The sequence below is a fragment of the Dama dama genome, chromosome 5, assembly GCF_033118175.1.
Source record: "Dama dama isolate Ldn47 chromosome 5, ASM3311817v1, whole genome shotgun sequence".
Lineage (NCBI taxonomy): Eukaryota > Metazoa > Chordata > Mammalia > Artiodactyla > Cervidae > Dama > Dama dama.
This window is the reverse complement of record NC_083685.1, coordinates 21,628,614-21,635,522: the sequence shown is the minus strand read 5'-3', so window position 1 is coordinate 21,635,522 and position 6,909 is coordinate 21,628,614. Positions and strand designations below refer to the sequence as shown.

Genomic DNA, 6,909 nt, shown 5'->3' with positions numbered 1-6,909 from the left:
CCCTCCTAGGCTGTAAGAGTGTTGGGGGAAAATAACCTGGAGCCCATGATATACATGCAATACAGTACGTGCTCAGTAAATGAGCACTGGAAAGTCTGCAGGGGGGTTTAATTCTATGTCAGATATCCTCATGAAGAAGCTTCTCACTGTCCCTCACTGTTTCTAAGATGCTGGCATTTAAAAAGCAGTTACTTTCAAGTGGGATTAAGAGAGAGAAAGAGAGAAAAGAATATTAGGTGTGATTTTTGGTTGCAAGTAAAGAAAACCTAGCTCAGTGATGTAAACAAACAGGGTTTAATTTTCCCATACAAAAAGATGTCTGAAGGGTAGGGAAGTCAGTTCCAAAGCTCAGGCTATTCCAGGTCACTGTGCTTCTCTTGACCTCTCCCTCAGCTCACAAAGAGGTTGCCATGATCCCAGGCATCACATCCACTTCCATGGAAAGAATATAGGGCACAGGGGCATCTTCTACCTTTGCTCTTTTTATTAGGGAAAGAAAAGCCATTCCCACAGTTGTTCCTGTTGGCCTCTGCCTCCATCTCATTGGCCAGAACTTTAAAGGATTCTGGGAAAGCAAATAGTCTTTCTGGACCCTGGTGGTTGATGCGGGGATGGAGAAAAGGCTGGGAATGGTTGATGGATCAGTCATGGTGTCTGTCACAGAGAGTCCATTTATTTCCAGTATCTTTAGACCTGATACAATCACATAATGCTCCATATAGTTAAGAGCACAAATCATGGAGGCAGATCTGGGTTCAAATCCCAGCTTGACCATTTTCTAGCTATTTGACATTGAGCAAGTTACTTAAACTCTTTGTACCCCAGATTCCTTATCTATAAAAGGATGATCATATTAGTACCTCTCTTGTTGGGTCATTATCTGAGTTAAATGTTGATTCATGCAAAGTGCTTGGATAGTGTCCAGCCTATGCAAAACTCTTAAAAAAAAAAAAAGTTATTTGGCTGCACCAGGTCTTAGTTGGAGCACACAGGATATTTAGTTGCAGCATGTGAACTCTTATTTGTGGAATGCAGGATCTAGTTCCCTGACCAGGGATTGAACCCTGGGCCCCTGCATTGGGAGTACAGAGTCCAGAACCTCTGGACCACCAGGGAAGTCCCACAAAGTTCTTTATAGGTGTTAACTATTATCCCTCTGTTTCTTGTTTCAGTCCCCATCAAGGCTGAAAACTGACATAGGTCACCTTATCCTGGTTTTTATATAACTCATTACGGACTAACATATGCACCAACAATATATTCAGTAGGACAGTGGAGATCAAGCCAACCCCACAAGGCAAACTGTAGTGTTCTGAGATTATCTTGTGAATTCCCTCATATAAATAAAATCAGGAGATAGAAATGGCTCAGCCTTTTCCCCCTCTACAAACTGGTCAATTTCCTCCTCCTCTATGGAGGGCACAGGGCTGCAGAGAATATTACTTAGAAGAATAGAAAAGGCATTCCAGAATCCAGTGCTAATAGAATTACTCCAAAAGCATTTCTCCCCTGTTTGAAGTTAACTCGCTCCAAATGATGATAAACTCTCCCTGCCCCTGGCTGGTCCTTCCAGTGCTGAGGAGGCCAGAGGATTCTTCAATGGAGTACATTTCAGCCCCCAGCCGGGGTCCTGGTTTTCTGTGTCCTCCGGGGCAGCCTAGGTGCCATCAACACCAGTTTGGTCGCTGGCAAGAGGCAATCACTGAGAGGCATGTAGAAAGTGTCTGAAGGCTGTCCTGGGGAAGGAAATGGCCACCCTACTGTCTCCTGACCTCCTGGGTTCCTCTTTATGAGCTTTCAAAAACAAAAGCCATAGGGAGAAGACAATGCACTATTCACAGGTACTGTAGGAAGATGCTGAAATGTTTGGTTCATTGAAGCTGGATGAGACCCAAATCCTGGAGGCAGTTCTGCAGATTTTGACACTTGGAACAATAAATACTCTGGTTTTCACCGGGTGAGTCACTCTTGGGAGACAGAGAACCCGTGTTGTTGACAGTTTCGTTTTGACTTTATGACAGCTTATGCCCTTCACTTTCCCTCTCTTTGGTGGTGGTGGTTTAGTCACTAAGTCTTGTCCGACTCTTGGGACCCCATGGACTGTAGCCTGCCAGGCTCCTCTGTCCATGGAATTTCTCAGGAAGAACACTGAAGTGGGTTGCCATTTCCTTCTCCAGGGCATCTTCCTGACCCAGGGATTAAACTGAAGTCTCCTGTGTCTCCTGCATTGCAGGCAGATTCTTTACCTGCTGAATCTTTACCTGCTGAGTGGGAAGCCCACTCTTTATGCTCGTCCCCTGAAAGTATCCAGTGTATGAAGTGGAAAGAGGATTGGTTTCCCTTGATCTGCTCAGGGGAGATTCTGAGTAGGATTTTGTCTGGAGACGCAGACAAACTGTGATGTGATGAGGGTTGCTTTGTGAATTAGCAGGCATTGTTGTTCAGCGAATGAGTCACCACACTTTGAAGGCTTGACCTTCTGGAGCCTTTAGACATGTAGCTGTTCAGCAAAAGGGATGTTTCATCCTTATGTCTTCTTTGGGGCTAGGAACACTCTGGATCATAGAGCATTTACTTTCTCCACCAACACCACCTCTCAGACTTAGCCTAGAGTCTGTGGGTGACAAGGAAACTCAGATCTTCTCCTGCCCCATAAGTACAGATCTTATTGATTTTCCCCCTAAGTCCTCACTGTATCACATATTTACTATAGTTCACATTCAAATAAATTATGCACTGAGAATTTAAGATGATTACAAGTGGACCATTTTGACCCAAACAATATTAATACTCTTGTGCTGTGTATCAGGAGCTTGGGATACAACAGAGACATTAAAAAAGATGGGGTGACCTCTGTGTGTCTGCCATGGATTGATGTTACAGACATGGAAGTATTATATGAGAAAAGCAAGTCAAAGAACAACATGGAACAGAAAAGGGGAAAAAAAGAAAAAAAGTTAAAAACCAAACCAAGAACTTTTCTGCCAAACAGGTGGTATGACATAGAGGTCAAAGTGAGGATCAAAGCCAGACAGACCATCTGAGTTCACTGCTGCCCCACCATTGGCTAGCTGAGTCCCTCTCTGAGTCTCACTTTCTCCATCTGTAAAATGGGAGTAAGAATATAACAACTCTAGAGGATTTGCTAGGGTCTCCATACAAGAACGTGTTAAATAAAAGAATCCAGGCCTTCCCAAGGCACCCTTCACCTTTGAATGTGGTTTTCATCTCTGCCCTAAGGGTTGGAATCTGGAGAGTGATGATCTGCTTTGCACCAAACTTTAAAAATATTGGCATTTTTTCATTGTCAGCACATGTGGATTACATGCGTGAATTTTTAAAACTTTTTGTCTAATATTGGAGTATGGCCAATTAACAGTGTTGTGATAGTTTCAGGTGGACGGCAAAGGGACTCAGTCATACATATACATGTATCCATTCTCCCCCAGACTCCCCTCCCCTCCCATCCAGGCTGCCCCATCACAGTGAGCAGAGTTCCCTTTGCTAAATAGTAGGTCCTTGTTGGTTATCCATTTTAAATACAGCCATGTATACATATTGATCCCACCATTGGCTACCTGTGTCCCTCTCTGAGCCTCACTTTCTCCATCTGTAAAATGAGGGTAGGACTATAATAACCCTGGAGGACTAGACTCGCTAACTATCCCTTCCCCCCTAAACTTGCCCCCTGGTAAACATGAGTTCCTTTTCTAAGTCTGTGAGTCTGTTTTGTAAATAAGTTCATTTGTATAATTTCTTTCTATATTCTGCATATGAGGGATGTCATACGATATTTCTCTTTGTTTGACTTGCTTCATCAGTATAACAAACTCTAGGTCTGTCCATGTTGCTGCAAATGGCGTTATTTCATTCTTTTTAATGGCTGAGTAATATTCCTGTGTGTGTACATACACACACACACACACACACACACACACAATACATCTTCTTTATTTATTCATCTGCAGTATGTGTGTGATATCTGCAGCATGCCCTCATCTTAATTCAATTCAATCTGCACAGACCCTATTTCCAAATAAAGTCACCTTCACAAGTGGACATGAATTCTGTGTGTGGATGGATGGATAGGACATTATTCAACCCAGAATGGAGACTCCAGGCAATTATCCTGGGACCTGGTGTGTATAAACCTGTGCTACCCAGGCCGTGAGCTGAGGAGCTTGGGGTTCAAATCCCTGCTTCACTACTCACTGACTGTGTGACCTTTGGTAAGTTACTTAACCTCTCTGGGTTCCATGTGAGGATGATAACAGCACCTACTTCTACCTTATAGGGTTGTTGAGGATTAAATGAGAGTGCACTGAATGTCCTGGAATTGCCTCAAGTCCACAGCAAGCTCTGCTCCAGTGTTCACCATCCTCACAATTTACCATCTCTCCCCAGCGGTTGGGAGGACCTGGGAGGGATGCAGACACAGCATTAAATAATCCTCAATGGCGTGAAAGTCACTCCCTTTTTACTGCTTCCCACTGTGTTCTAGAAATTTTTCATTGTCAGTACATGTAGATTACATGTGTAAATTTTTAACATGGGGGAAAGAAAAGAAAGTGAGTAATGCTATGTTTAAAGGGCTATTATACAGGAAGTTTTAAAGACCTTTTGACCCAATGAAGGGCCTTCCAGCAGTCTGTGGGCTGGGGAGCAGGTATAGGGGTGCTCAGCCTGTGGTCAGGTCTGTGGGTGGAAAAGGCGAGGGGGACACTGGATGCTTATCGGGGGTGGGGGGTGGCGAGCGGTGCTTTCCTCTTGAGAAGGCCCTCTTATGTTACCTGACAGCTTTAGTCCTTTAGCAAAGCAGGTTCCTTCCTGCCCAGCGATGAGTTGAGATTAAACGCCTGGTTGACACACAAAAGGAACAGCTTCATCTGGAAAATTCCACTGCAGAGTGAGGCTTGTCAGGCCTTGAGTGCAGGGGCTTGGGGTTGCCTGAGTGTTCTCTGAGAGGTCAGCTGGATTCGGGTGGAAAAGGGGTTCATTCAGTCAAGTAGCAAATATTTCCTGAGCACCCACTATGTGCTGCCACTGTTCTAGGCACTGAGAATGTAACCAATGGATAAATAAATGTCTGTGAGAATTCCACACTCCAGTTGTGCATTCTATCAAGACAATAAAGTGATTTGATGGGATAGAATATGACTGGGTATTGACTGGGTGGGGGGAGGGGTGATGGAGGTGCAAGAGGGGGCAGTGAGCGTTGAGTGGTGGGGAATGCCTCTCCAAGGAAGTGACATTTGCACAGAAATGTGAATAAAATAAAAGAGCCAGGGGACTTCCCTGGTGGTCCAGTCGCTAAGACTCTGTACCCCCAATGCAGGGGGCCTGGGTTTGATCCCTGGTCAGGGAACTAGGACCTCGCATACCACTGGGTGCAGCCAAAAATAAAATTTAAAAGTAGGCATTTCTGTTATTAAAAACAGAAAGAGAGAGAGTCAGACCTGGGCATCTGGAGAAAAGCATTCTGGCCGAGGGCACAGCAAATGCAAAGGCCCTGAGGTTGAAGGGGGTTTGGCATGTTTTGGAAAGAGCTTGGAGGTAAGCGTAGTGGGAACCCAATGGTTTTGGGGGGGAATGGTAGGAATGAGGCCAGTAAAGTGAGTAAGACCAGACCATGCTGGGCCTTGTGGGTCATGGTGAGGAATGTGGATTTGGGAATTTAATTCCTTGTTCACTTAACATATGTGGTTTTCAAATACCAGGTAGGTGCTCAGGGTACACTTTTGGATGTTTTCAATTTATCTGTGAAGTTAAATTGAAAGTCTGTTAGCGACTGGACCATCAGGGAAGTCCCCTGGCTCTTTTATTTTATTCACATTTCTGTGCAAATGTCACTTCCTTGGAGAGGCATTCCCCACCACTCAACGCTCACTGCCCCCTCTTGCACCTCCATCACCCCTCCCCCCACCCAGACTTTTATCTGTTCACGCAGTAGAGGTTGGGGCAGAGCCCACCGGTTTCCCAACCTTAGTTGAAAGCAGAGAAGCGGAACTGAGGACCCGCGCTGGATGGGATGAGGTGAACGAGGCACTCAGGGTGCTAAGTTGAAGGTGGTGCGCCCTTCCTGGCCACCCCTGAGAACAAAGGAACACTTTCACGAAACTTGCACCTGGCTGCCTCCCTTGCCTCATTCTCATCTGGGAAACTGCTGAGGATTTTCGGGCCTGGTGTCTACAGACCCAGGACATCCCCGAAGCATCTCCGCCCATCAGCAGTTGCTGGCCAGCTGTTCCCCCTTTGGCCCTGTCCTCCCCCCAACGTACGCACATGTGTCCCATTCACCTGTGTGTCACATGTGAGCGGTGTAGCCCCCACGTCCAGTCGTGTCCCGCATAAAGATGTGTTGAAGTCCTAATGCCCCAGAACCTGTGAATGTCATCTGACTTGGAAATAACGTTTTTACAAATGTAATCCAGTTGAGATGGGATCATTCAGGGGGAATTCCCCAGTGGTCCAGTGGTTAGGACTCCACACTCCCAGTGCAGGGGGCCAGCCAGGGTTCCATCCCTGGTCAGGGAACTAGACCCAACATGTTGCAACTAAAGATCCTGCATGACGTAAGGAAGATTGAAGATCCCATGTGCCACAACTAAGACCTCAGCACAGCCAAATAAATAAATATTTTTAAAGAATTAAGATGGGGTTGTTCAGTGTCCTGGCTTCCCAGAGGTAAGAATCTGCATGCTAATGCAGGAGATGCAAGAGATTCGGGTTAGATCCGTGGGTGGGAAAGATCCCCTAGGAGGGTAAATATTCTTCCAGTATTCCCCCCAGGATTCTTGCCTGGAGAATCCCATGGACAGAGGAGCCTAGTGGGCTACAGTCCATGGGGTCACAAAGAGTTGGACACGACTGAGCAGATTCAGGGTCCTAATCCAATATGATTAGTGTCCT

At 45.7% G+C, this 6,909-nt stretch overlaps 1 non-coding gene across 1 annotated transcript; it reads right to left on the bottom strand.

Moving 5' to 3' along the window:
* Positions 1-1,042: 1,042 nt before the first annotated feature.
* TRNAG-CCC (transfer RNA glycine (anticodon CCC)) lies at positions 1,043-1,116 on the bottom strand. The gene has a single exon. It is a non-coding gene; the product is annotated as a tRNA-Gly (tRNA).
* Between the last annotated feature and the right edge of the window lie 5,793 nt (positions 1,117-6,909).